The sequence below is a fragment of the Vicugna pacos genome, chromosome 34 (genome assembly GCF_048564905.1).
Source record: "Vicugna pacos chromosome 34, VicPac4, whole genome shotgun sequence".
NCBI lineage: Eukaryota > Metazoa > Chordata > Mammalia > Artiodactyla > Camelidae > Vicugna > Vicugna pacos.
In genome coordinates this window covers 14,370,511-14,384,105 of record NC_133020.1, presented here as the reverse complement: position 1 = coordinate 14,384,105, position 13,595 = coordinate 14,370,511, and the positions used below count along the sequence as shown (strand labels likewise).

At 44.1% G+C, this 13,595-nt stretch overlaps 1 long non-coding RNA gene across 4 annotated transcripts in view; it reads left to right on the top strand.

Annotated features, from left to right (window-relative positions):
* The window catches only part of LOC116276874 (uncharacterized), a 65,847-nt gene that overhangs the window by 5,294 nt on the left and 46,958 nt on the right, over positions 1-13,595 (top strand). For all 4 annotated transcript variants that reach the window (XR_012066926.1, XR_012066925.1, XR_012066924.1 and 1 more), the window contains exons 3-4: positions 3,242-3,714; positions 9,492-9,657. This is a non-coding gene — a long non-coding RNA (uncharacterized lncRNA). The remainder of the gene's footprint in view (positions 1-3,241; positions 3,715-9,491; positions 9,658-13,595) is intronic.

Genomic DNA, 13,595 nt, shown 5'->3' with positions numbered 1-13,595 from the left:
TCTAGAGACTTTATGTCATTTAGTGACTATGTTCAGGGAATAGATTTGACCTCATGGGCATCGGAGCTGGCATTGGATCCTCTTGGGACCAGGGCTTTTGTCCCCATGTGGCTCCTGGTCTTCATTCTTACTGATCTCTTGTTTATTCTGTTATTGTATATAAAGGAAAGTGGAACTGAGGTTTCCTCTAGTTCACCTGGTTTGTTCCCAAGGGGCAAAGAAGAAACCTTACTCATCTCAGAAATCCCCATGGTGCCCGAGGCACGGGTACTTGCTCGGTTATCCTTTGCTGACTTGAAATGGATTGAATGAGCCCAACTTGTTCTAGTAAATAAAACTTTTGTGTGATGGTCTGGAGGAAAACCTCTTCAAAGTCAAGGGCAATAGTCTAGTCAGTGGCATCTCCAAGATCTCTCTTTGTGGACCTGGTGTCTAGCAGATAAAGTGGTTGTGGTAGGCTCAAAAATCCACCCCCCCCCCAAAAGAGGATATTCACCTCCTAATTTTTGGAACCTGTGAATGTTACCTAATATGCCAAAAAAGGAGTTTGTAGATATGATAACATTGAGGATCTTGAGATCAGGAGATAACCATGGATCCTCAGGGTAAGCCCTAAATGCAGTCACGTGTATCCTTGTAAGGGGGAGCAGAGGGAGCTTAGACACACAGAAGAGGGGATAGCAACGTGGCCATGGAGGCAGAGGCTGGAGTGAAGTCCCACAGGCCAAGGAATGCTGGAAGAGGCAGGGAAGGCGTCTCCCCTGAGCCTCCAGAAGAAGCGTGGCCCCGCTGACATCTTAATTTTTGCCCAGTGAAACAACTTCAAGACTTTTGGCCTCCAGAAATGCGAGAAAGTAAATTTCTGTTGCTTTAAGCTATCAGGTTTTGTGTCAATTTGTTCCAGGAGCCTTAGGAAACTAACACAGTGTTAGAAACTGAAATTACTTCCACTTCCGTCCTCACTTCTAGCTCATACACTTCCTTTCAGTAAGGTGTGCCCTCACTGAGCCTTATTGCTTTTAATTTATAACATAGAAAAATAGAATATGTAGGCATAGTGGGAGTAAGGGAGCAAAGGCCTAAAAATACAACCTCTTCATGCAAGCCTTTCCTCCCTCTAATATGTAAAAGTAGATGGTTCCCAACCTTGCCTTCTCTCCCTGATCCATCCAGACATCACAGGCACAACATGATCCAAATCGACTATTTGAATAACCCTACCTCTTGTCTATTTCTTTCTTAAATCAGTGTTTGACTGAGAAAAGATCTAATTCAGAGTTTAAAAAAAAAATCGAATTGCATGTCCTGATTACTCATACTCTCCTTAATAAAATTTAACAGACTTAAACTCCTCATCATCATTAATTTTGTTCATTGTCTCACTTAATCCCCATAATGCAGCCAGGTCGGTTTATTAATATTATTTTACTGATGAGGATGACCTTGAGGATATGACTTTACAGATGATGACCCATGACTTTCTGATAAGTTACGGCAGGAATACAGTTCTAAGGGAAGTTCTGTGCAAGCAGGAGTGCCACGGCCTGGACACACATTTTGCTGCTGGGGTGATTAACGAGTATGGCAGAAGTTCAGAGATGGAATCTTTATGGAGGGAAACTGAAAATGGACAGGGCTTGCGGAGAGGAATCCCAGTGGAATTTGGAGTTGGCTGAGTCATCAGTGATTCCATCATAACTGCTAGTTTTAAGTGGATAAGTGCTCAAGAAAGTCTGCTCAAGGTTCCAACCATTTCTGGCATCATGTGGCTTTGAGAGTGTCCAGAATAGGAGTTTTCTTAAATGTAGTTCATTTCTAGCTTGGCTTTGAAGATTCCAGACCTTCTGCATTCTCTATTGGGTAAAAGGGTAGAATTTTAACGTTTAGAGGCAATACTGCCCATGTAGCAAAGAACAGTTAAAAATGAGTGGTTAAAAATGCAGCTGATACTTCAGTCTCAAAGCTAATTGCAATATTCTGGCTTTCCTTCTTGATTTAAGTAGTTGCTGATACTGTATAAAGATCATAGAATGGCTTGTAGGTAGCATGCAATTGTCGGGTTAGGGCTAAAACTCTTATGTAAGTCATTGAAACTTTAAATAAATCCATTTCCTCATCTTCAAAATGGGGTTAATAAAACCTTTCCTACTTCATGAGGATGTCATATAGCTAAAATGAGGAAATGTGATCTTTTCAAGAGCTTTGGATTTAAGCAGATCTTGGTTCAAATCTACTTTTTCCGGTTACAGAACTGGGAGCTAGTTTATTCAGAATCTTTCTAGTCTAGTCCTCAGGTTCTGTGTCTGAAGAGTGGAAATAATAACAGGTACTTCATAGGGTCTTGGAGGCAATTACATGAGGTAACAAGTATAAAGCACTATTAAAATGCCAGGCACAGGTAAGCATATCATTAATGGAAGTTGTTATTACTGAGTCGTAATTGACACTCAAGGAATTTACAAGGTTAAAAGGAACTGTCCAGTATCTTAGTAGTAGTAGTAGTGGTAAGTGTAAGGCTTGCAAAATCTAAGCCTGCCTTTGTAATACGCAAACACGTTTTTATTTACTAACGACCGTGAACAAGGCAAATGTGCTGTTCAAGCAGTTAGCTTTAGACATAGAAGTACAGCCAAACCCAGTGATTTTTCCCCAGTCGAGACATTGTCTGCCTATATTCAGATTTCATGTTCTCCTACGAATCGTGGCATTTTGTGAAGCAGTTTGTTCCACGTGTAACTTGATACCATCTTCTCTTACTTCCTAAGACTGTAAATTCCTGGAGAATAAAAGTAGCATTTTCTTGTGGCCACAGAGCCCGGTGGGGCTTGGTGAGGACTGCATGGACGTTCAGTATATTAAGTACTCGCTGGTGCTGGAGCGCAGCAGGAAGGGTTCACGTGAGCACCCAGTGTGATTCTGGGGCGGTGTGTGGGGGGAATCAGCTGGGAGAAACTAATGATTTGCAGGGATTGGGAGCCTCTCACCCAGGAAAGCGCACACGCTTGGCTTGCTGAGGCTTACATCCACAGCAGATGAATGAAAGTAAATTCTGAAGCAAAGCCCAGAGGATTGGTTATGTCTCCTCTTTTCTGAAGTACTGCCTTTTATCAACGTGAACACTAAAATCGAGGCTCTGACACTCCCTAGCCATGGAACCTGGAGTATGTCATTAAGTCACTTTGAGCCTTGGGATTTTTATTTTTGAAGCGGGGTGATAATATCAGTTCTGTTTGCTTCACAGGGTTGTCCTGAGCACCGAAGAGGAGGCGTACATGAAAGGCCTGTTATGCAGAACTGCGTACACACACGTACTATTATGACGTCACCCCACCGCGGGCATGGGTCTTTATTGGTGGCTTCTTGCCCGGAGATGACAATCAGTTACATATGAAGCATCAAGTACTTCACTGGCTTTCAGGAGGGATCGCTGTACTGAGCACCTCAGGGGCCGTGCCCCCTCGGAGGCCCTCGTCCTCCAGCTCACAGACAGTGCTGTCAGTTTCTCCAGAGCAACCTGGACCCAAACCTGGCTCTCTGGCAGCAGGAGGAGATGTGCACGAATATGTTCCCCCAGCTCCAGCACTCACGTGTCGGCACTGACTCCTCACGGTTCTGCCGGGAGTCGCCTGTGACTGAGGGCAGGCATTTAGGCAGCAGTTGGCTATTTTGGAGGTTGCTTTTGAGGACTCCGGAACAGGATCTCCTTGTGAGAAGGTAACCAGTCCCCAACTGTTCTGGCTTCTTGGTGCTTCCAGAGTTTTCTATGAAAATTTCTATCCTGACACCTCCCCAGGCCATTCCACATTTTGCCGGACTTATCCTTCCAGATTCTTTGCTTTAATTCTGGGTGTTGGGTGACCCACTTGTACACGTGGTCCACAGAGCGTGAGGCCTGACCTGGCTAATGACAAAGATCAGTTGCTGATGCCTCATAGATCTATCTACATCTCTTCAGGTTACCATGCATCACCTTATTTTTTGAGGAGATTTCCAGAAGGGAGGGGGCGACCTGAGGTTGCTTTTGCCCTCCCGTTGGTAATCATAAGACACGAGTAGGAACAGAGGTATTTGACCCCCAGGAAAAGTCTAGTTTCCCTGCGTACATTTCTCATTGGTTCTGTTCCTTTTTTTGTTGTTTTTAAAATTTTTTTGTTGTCTTTGTTTTAGGGGGGGTAATTAGGTTTATTTATCTATTTAATGGAGATACTGGGGATTGAACCCAGGACCTTATGCATGCCAAGCACGTGCTCCATCACTGAGCTACACCCTCCCCCAGCTCTGTTCCTTTTTACAAACTCTTCAAAATGCTCATGGACAAATTCCCTTTCTGCTATTCTCTCCATTTCCTCAGTTTTACCTGGAGGAAGACACTTCCAGGGCAATTACAAGCTCTTTTAGAATTTAATCCTGGAATCACTGAACTTCAGAGTTAGAAGGGGTCTTGGAGACATCTGTCCTAAAAGTTTCATGTGGACACACATGTGACCCTGAGGCTCAAAGAGATGCGGTGATTTAGTTAAAGTCCCACAGCCAAGCCAGGGACGAGGTGACTCCCCGTCACGTGCTTCCTGTCCTCTCCCACTGCATGGGGCTGACATTCCTCTTGCAATAATCAAAGCATCATAAACTAGGCGGAAACCTGAGAGAGCTTCTGCTCTAGCCCTCTGATTGAAGCCGCATTGTCCTGGCACCCCGACTGTATGGAATCTGTTTACTTCCTTCCTGAGGTCTTTTGGAAGTCTCTCTCTCTCTCTCTCTCGCTCGCTCTCTCTCCTTGCTTTTTTTTTCTTAATTCCTCCCTCCCTATAAACTGTAGTTAAAAATTACTATCTTAGTCCCTAGGCTTGTGATGTATTTTCTTAAAAAAAAAAAGCATAAAGCAAAACAAACCACACTGCAGCAAGATGATTGCCTCTAGAAAACTGTTTTCCATCATACATGTATGGACACCACACTGGTCCCTGCTCTTCCCTTCTCTTTCCTCTCATTTGTTGCGAACTTAGATTCTTTCACCGAGTTCCCTAGACCCCAAAAGAACACCCTGTTCAGTAAGCCCGGTGTGTCCTCCGCCTGCGGGCCACATGTCATTGGATTCCAAGTCAAACAGTGCTTTCCTGCCTTTTCCATTCAACACAACATTCCTGGGTTGTTTCCTCTGCTGGCAGGGAGCTCACAAATAGAGGAAGGCGGAGAAGCCCGTGAAGGCACAGGCTCAATTACCATAGTGGAAGTGATGGAAATGTTGAAACAAAGTGTAATCCTTGTAGTTACAGATCGATCATAGGATTATCTACAAAAATCTGGGATGTGTAAATTTAAAAGTTACATGCTTGGAAATGTTTTGAAACCTACCCGAGTTATCCGGGAGCCAAGGGGCTGTGTTCCCTCCTTTTGGTGACCAGTCATTCAGACTGAAACCGTGACTCTTTTGGAGACTTTTAAGTGTTACCAGAACAAGTTCGTATGTCTAACACATCAGGAGGCCAAACTGAAGCATCAGAGTTTGGGGCAGAGAAAAGTTTATTGCAGGGCCAAGCAAGGAGGAGAGGCAGCTCATGCTCTAAAAAGCTCCAAACTCCCTGATGGTTTTCACAGAACAGTTTTTATAGGCAAAATTGGGGATGAGGGCTGCAGGATGTGTGACTTTCTTCTGATTGGTTAGTGGTGAGGTAATAGGATGGTGTTCCAGGAATCTTGTGCTCAGCCTGAAGTTATCATCCTCCACCTGGGTGGGGGCCTTAGTTCTTGTAGAAGAACTTTAAGGTATTGTTATGTACGTCCCATGGGGATGAAACTGGACCCTGCCCCATCCCTGCACTATTGTGTCTTGACTGTTCCTCCCTTGTTTCTGCATCCCCTCCCTTCCCAGATTAGTAACTGTTTGAATCTGCCCTTTGGAACTCAGGGAAGGTCTAGGAGGCTGAAGCCTTTTCTCTGCAAATAAGAAAAGGGACATGGAGAGACTTTTGAACCTGGGAGGGCCCCATAGGGACGCTCTTGGTTCCAGTGAGCGTTGGTCTCTGGACAGCTCTAGCTGAAATGAGCTTCCTTGTCTTTGTGTGGATTCTCGGCACTGGGACTTTCCAGCAGGACTGCATCCTTTTTCCCAAAAGAACGGATCTGATATTGGAGGATAGTGCTCCTGCCTTCTGAGTCTTTTCTTCCCCAGGCTAAGTCTCTCTAGTTCCTTCAGCAATTCCTCATTTGGTGTCGGTTGCCTGGTCTTCCGGCTCCCGGGCTGCTCTGCGGAAAGAGCTCTACTTTGTATTTGCAGGCAGCCCTCCACTCTCCCGCCTGTAGCTGTTAGGCCGCTCAACCTGGCCTGACGCGGCAGCTTCTTAGACAGACCCGAGGATTGGACGCTCAGCGGGTACCCTGTTGCGTCCTTGAGCGTCCTTCAATGGCTTTCTTGGACACAGTGGGTAGGCATGCATCAGTGATGAGACCAGAGGTACAGAAGGAGGAGCAAGGGCAGGATATGGGGGCTCCAAGCCCACCTGAGCCGGTCAAGTCTTTTACGAAATGGACAGGATGAAAAAGCTTTGACTGACTTTCTGTCAAGGGCTTAGTTACCAGACTCAGACCACTTGGATTCAAATCCTGTCTTGTCTGACTTATAAGTTTTTTTAATTGTGATTTTTAAATTTTTTGATGTACAATGTCAGTTTCTGGTGTTTATAAGATGTTTAAGCTTGAGCAAGTTACTTAATCTCTCTGTGCCTCAGTTTCCTCACCTGGAAAATGGAAATGCATACTACTGCTGTCAGGCTGAAATTCAAGGTGCTGAGGACGGCGCCTCGTGACATCTCACTCGTGCTGTTGTTGTTACGAGTGTTATCACTCCTTCCCCTCTTTTCTTGGTGCTGATGGTCACCCCTGGAGAGCTTTTCTGAAGCAACAAAAACTGCAGCACCCCCCCCCCCCATCCAGCCATGCTTCAGGCAGGAGGTTCACCTTTGCCCCCAGATTGCAGGTGTCTGTGGGAGGATAATAACGCAGAAAGCCTGTCATTAATCCCTTTCAGGCTCCTGGGGCCTTTCATCCTAAAGAATTCCAAGGCCCTTGAATAAAAGAAGCAAAAACACTCATTAAAATGTGGACATTTGTATGGCAGGTGCAAGAACCTAAAATTGCTATCTGAAGTTTTGCTCTTCTTATCTAAAATTGTTATCTGAGGTTTCGGCTTTAAGAGCTTATTCTGAGTAATCTTTACATTCCAAAACTCAACCCAGAATCTCCATTCTTTCTTCCCTTGCCTTCTGGCAAACCAGAGACAAGGGCTCTGAGCACTCCTCCCAGCAATGTTTCCTCACTTGAGAGAAGAGGATGGCACAGAACAAAAGGGAAAAAAGGCAGTAACACCAGATTCCTGCAAAATAGCATCACAAAATGCAAAGAGGACTGGAGCTTTCATCTCCAGGTCTCACAGTTATTTACACCTGATCTGATATCTGCTGCCAGACACAATTGTACTTAACTTATAGAGAGAGTATTTTGACTTGCCCAAGGTTAGAGTTTCACCTCTTATGCATCAACAACAATGATATATTGGTTTGTGAGATTGATCCCTTTGTTTTGGATTTTTAATTAACTCTGCAGTCCTCTTCAGTCAAGGATGTGCTGGAGATCTGCTCTGGTCTTGGCTCTGGGCAACATGGTCGGCCTGGCTGCCTGCATGGGAGTGGCTGCATTGTTGAGGAGAAGAAATTTTTCTTTACCCTTCTAGGCTCTTCTGGTTGGGCTGAGAATGAAATTGACATGAAACAGATAAACAGGAGAAAATGAAACAAAAGTCGAATACATGTGTCCATGGGAGAGACCCAGGAAAACTGAGTAACTCACCAAAATGTTAGCTGAAGCCCTCTCCTTAAACACCATCTCCAGCTGAAGACAAAAGAGAACGTTGGAGGTAGTGGTTTGGGATTTCCAAGGGGAGAGAAGCAATTCACATGGAATTAGAAAAACAAATGTTTGGTAAATGAATGCTCGCTGGGCTTTGCAGAGACAGTGGGACACAGAGTGAACTCTGATCTCAGGTCCTGCTAAGTTTTCCCTGCCACACCTAGCCCATATTCTTTTTTAAAATTATTTAAATTATTTTTATTTTTTATTTCTTTTTATTGAAGTATAGTTGATAAATACCTAATCCCACAGTCTTTGCAGATACCTCTGGTAATAGCTCTCCTCCAGAAACAAGCCCTCTATCTAAATTCTCTTAGGCAGTTAAGGGGAAGGTCAATGTTCCCAAGTCTTCGGTTTCCTAAAAATAATCAGCCTAAATTAGTCCTCAGGCCAACGAGGCACATTTTTGTGTGGCACATTTTGCTACCTTGCAGCATAGTGAGTAATTTGTCACAGGCACAGCTGTGTAAGGCTGCCTTTCAGTCCATTCACTAGTCTTCACATTGCAAACCCCTCATGCTCTGGTGAAAGAAAGAGATGGTAAAATTCCATTTCCTGATGGCCCATGTGAATAGTCTGTGTGTCACCTGCCTAGGGATACCTGAACCTACCCAAAAGATTAGGATCTATTAATCTGGTGGATCTCATTGCTGCACAGACTTTCAAAGACCTGTGTCCTCATCTCCAGTGGCAACAGATACCTGGGTCCCTCTTGCTCCCTCCCCTACACATGGCTGGTGGGATGGAGTTAACATTTGATGAGTGGTCTGTTGTCTCTGTCCCTGCCCTCTTAGGTTTGGTGGCATATTCTTATCCCTAATTTCCGGTTTATTTAGGGAAAAGGAAAGAGAGAAGTGAACTAACATTCAGTGAATGCTTATCATGAATCAGACACACTATACACATGGTTTCACTTAATTTCACAGGTTGTAAAGTTACCTGAGAATATTGTCTTTTGATTTTGTTTTGTGTTTTGTTTTTAAATCCAAGTTAAAGAACATGGTGGGCGATACGTGTTTTAGACTAGAACATAGGAGATCAGGAGACAGGAAGATTCTCTTTGTAACCTCTTCAATTCTTTCTACTCACAGGTGATGAAAATGTGGACATGTCAGATTCTAACTCTGATAGATTTCCACATTTGGGCCCTTTTGGGGAGGGCAAATCCTCATTTGCAGATTTGTGAAATGATAGATTCATATTACTTTGTGGTCTTTTGTACCCAATGACAGTAGAATTTTGGATTTGTACAGGTGGCTCTGTAGAAACAGTGCAGCATCTTAGCATAACTCATTGAGATAACATTTTCAGCACTTGGTAAACCATGTGTTTGAGATGCATGGCTCTTAGAGTTTGAAGTCATGACCAAGGCACCTCTGCCCACCTTGCAGGACAAGTATCTTGGAGAAAATAAACTGCCTGGATACCCTGAACATATATAATGATGACAGTAGCATAATAACTATTTGTACTATCAGCTTAATTTTGGTTTTTGTTGCTTTAGTCTTGCTTTTACTCCTAAGAGTTATTGCTTGCTGACCATGATAGTTCAGAACTCAATTCCATTAATTAACATCTTTTTTGAATAGATGACATGCTTTGTGGCTCAGAGATCCCAGGAACAGGGTAAAGATGCGGCTTCTGAAATTCGACCCAGCCTGTTTCCTGTGGGTGGGCGGATGGCCTGTTCCACATGATGCGCTGCTTGAAAGAACTGCTATGAATTACCGCATTCTGCTTCGCATCTATAAATTCGTAAGTCTGTGCTTAATAATACATTTGATGCAAATGTGCAGTGAACACATGAACTGAATGAGCCTTTCAGATAAGTTCAATGGGCTTGCCATCCCACAGACAGTTTTTATCAGCCTGCCCTCTCTCAAGGCTAGAAAGCCTGTATCACAGAGACAGTAAAACTGATTAAAAACAATTAACATTCTTTCCTATTGACTTTTCTTAAGCTTCTCCTGGTAATAGGTAGGTAGAATGATGACATATGAGACTCATCAATTTACAGGTGTTTACTGGGCATCTTATCATTAAAGCTAAGTGTAGATACGTGATCCAGAAGAGGTGGGAGATATCATCCCCACCCTCCAACATGAATAATCAAGTCTGGGAGTGAAAAATAACACTCAAGAAGTAAGTGTGAAAATGTTTGACAGTGTGTATACATTGTATGAGTAACCTCTGTCCTGGAGTACATGGAAAGGTCATCACGGAGGTGAAGAAAATGAGCTGGGATTTGAAAAAGTTGTAGAATTTGCATTAGGAATAATAACTTTAATGGCTCATATTAGCATTTGCAATGAGTTCTTTTTATGATCCCTGTACCACCTCTCTGAGAGGAGGTTGAAGGGAGGAATAGAATTTGTTGAGTAAATATGCTAAGTGGACCAGATGACACCTGCACGTGATGTGGATTTCATTACAGAAAAAGAATCTTTAAAAAAATTATATTTATTTATTTTATAGTATCATATATTTTAAATTGAAATATTATTGAATATAAATTGAATATTATATGTTATAGGTATACAGTATAGTGATTCATACAGGTTTAAAGGTTATACTCAGTTTATAGTTATTATAAAATATTGGCTACATTCCCCATGTTGTACAGTACATCCTTGCAGCTGATTTTATACCTGATAGTTTGTCCCTCTTAATCCTCCACCTCCATCTTGCCCCTCCCCCTTCCTTCTCCCCACTGGTAACCGCTAGTTCTTTCTCTACATCTATCTGTGAGTCTGTTTTTTCAGAAAAAGAATCTTGAGTTTAGGGAACCCAAATCTTTTATAATAGGGGGAAAGCCTTCTTGATTTTTGTTCCAAAGGGAGACTCTATCTTCCAAGGCTGTTTTTCGTACCATTGTCTTTGAAAAGATAAATCTGGAACAAGCAGTAATCAGTGCCTCTCACGAGACACGCAAACTCAGGAGAGGCCCAGGGAGAGTTGTCTCCCAGAAGCGTCTCAAGGGTACCCAGCTGGTGGGCGTCATGGCGAGGATTAGAAGCAAAGCCGCCAAGATCCTTGTAGTGACCTCACTTGTTCCCTGTCCAAGGTACCAGACTCAGATTTGTCCCAACACCTGGTGCTCATCCTATTTGGAGAGTTTTGTTGCTGGTCTAGCTCACATAAGGCTCCCTCATCAGTGACTGAGCTTCTTCTTTGTCCGTCGGAGCCAAGTCCCCGACTTGGGCTCCACTGTGGTGGTGTTTCTTGCCTTGTTCCTCATGGCTGAAGCGCCTGCTCTGGAACTCCACCCAGTTCCACAGCCCCAGGAATTCCACTGCCACTTCCTGGGCCACTCTTGGCCAGCATCATGTCTGGACTTCTGTGCCTTCTATCCCGCTGTACTTGGTCCAGTTGTCACAGTTGCAAGAGCTCCTGCCAAGACCTTTATCCTGTCACTCTCTCTACTAAGGCTACTCTGAAGACCCAGTTGGACCTCAAATATCCTCTCCTATAACATCTCTCATGTGTGTGTGTTCAGTGTATGACCCTGCTCAGTGTGTTTTGTTTCTGGGTCATCATCCAGTTGCTTGCTTGATTTCATTCCAGTGGGAGGGAGGAGGTGTTGGGGAGATCAAGGATGAACAGCATGAGCAGAGTGCTGCAGGGGGATGGTGGTACTGGGCTAGCCCAGAGGCCAGTCTGATAGAGCCAAGGGGGAGAGTGGCACAGAAGAGACTCTGGATGCCAGGCTGAGGAACACCAGTGAAATCATAAAGCGTCACGAAACTTCACGGTACCGTGTACAGACTGATGGAGAGAGCATGGATTTGGGGATCTAACAGACCTGGGTTTGAATCCTGGATCTGCTATGTACTAGAGCATGACCTTGGAACTTTTGCTCTGTGTCTGAGTTTCTCATCTGTAACACCTACGTCATGGGGCTGTGATGAGAGTTGTTGATAACATACGTACAACACCTAACACCGTGACTTCAGTTTGCAAATGCTCAACAAATGGCAGCTGCTATACATCTATCATTATGGAATATTTACCCGAGATACAACTTAGAGCTTATTTAATCTAATCCTCTTATTTTATTTTAATTAATTAATTGATTAAACTGAAGTGTAGTTGATTTACTATAATGTGTTAGTTTCAGGTGTATAGTGACTCAGTATTTTTGCAGATTATATTCTATTATTACAAGGTAATGGGTATAATTCCCTGTGCTCTACAGTATATCCCTGCTGGGGATCTATTTTAATTATAGTATTTTGTATGATCTAACCCTCTTATTTTAGACACAGGAAAAAATGAAGCGTAGAGCGCTCAGAACAGTGACCTGTTTGCCCTGCCTTGCCAGCTAGTGACAGCATCTTACTCACTGGACACTTATTATTCATCACCAGAGCCGGAGAGTGTGCAGTCTGACATCTATCACTCGGTGTCTGTGCTGCAAGCAGCTAGGAGCGTCTTCTGGAAACACAGCCTGTGGGTTTGATTCTGGCTCACCCTGTGCTGGGGAACTTTCCTTCCTTGGCTGTAGACGATCTAGATGTAAACCAGTAGCGTGCTCCTGTGACATAGCCAGCCTCCTGACACTTGAGTCTCACCACCTCCCTCCCATTGCTCAAAACTGCCACCACTTAGAGCCACTTCATCCAGCTAACCCCTACTCATTTTATAGGGCTCAGCTTAGGCACCATTTTCTCCATGAAGCCTTTCCGGATGCCCCAGTGAGGAGAGGTGACCTGTCACATGCTCCCGTGGAGGAGAACACGGGGTTCACGTTCCGTATGATGTCCCCAGCACCCACCGTTCCTGCTGGGTAATCTCTGTAAGTGCAGGAGTTGGTTGGTCTTGTTTTCTGGGACATCTTGGCGGAGAGTAGATATTTACTGAATGTTGGTTAAATGATGAAATAAAGTTTGCTAACGGCAGTCATTGTTCTAGAATTTTGGAGTTGCTGCTTGGAATGTAAAAACTACTCTAATGATGAGAAGATAATAGTCTTAGAATAAGGGAGAGTTTTTCCCAAGAAAGGCGGTTGGAAAAGTGATAGTGATATGTATTATATGTACACACACACAAGCACATTGCATTGCCATTACTTTTCCCATTTCATCTTGCAGTGACACTTCATCATGGACTTACTTGGCCCGAGGACTGGCATTTACAAACTGCTGTGCTAAAAGTCACAGCCATTAATTAACTGTAGCAATTTTCATTGCTCCACATTGCTGAGGAAAGCAAATTTCACAGTCCCAATGGTTTTCATGACCAGTGTACCAAGTATACATCCATCTTTTATTTCCTCCTGGTCCAGTGTTCACCCCTAATTCTACTTTTCCTTTTTCTTAATGAAAACCCCACCTTGACACGGTGGCTTATTTAGTTCCTGGGGCCGTGCACCCTGTCCAGACGGGAGGTAGCAGCAGGTGCAGAAAAGGGCCCCTCCTCTGGGAAGTGTCATTCAACCAGAAGAGAACATGCCCTTCTAGCAGCTGAAATCTCTTCCTGGATTTGTGGTGTCCTCACATGGGCCTGATCCTGCCCCAAGGTGAGAACAAGGAAAGTGTGCTTAGCAAATGGGCCACAGGGACACCATGTCCAGTGGTGCCAGCTGCCCCCTGCCAGGGATCCCCAGCTGAGGGACCAAGCCATGCATCCAGATGGGGCCTGGCTCTGCTAGGGAGACAAGGCCACGTGTTTGTACATCACACAGAGGTGAAAGG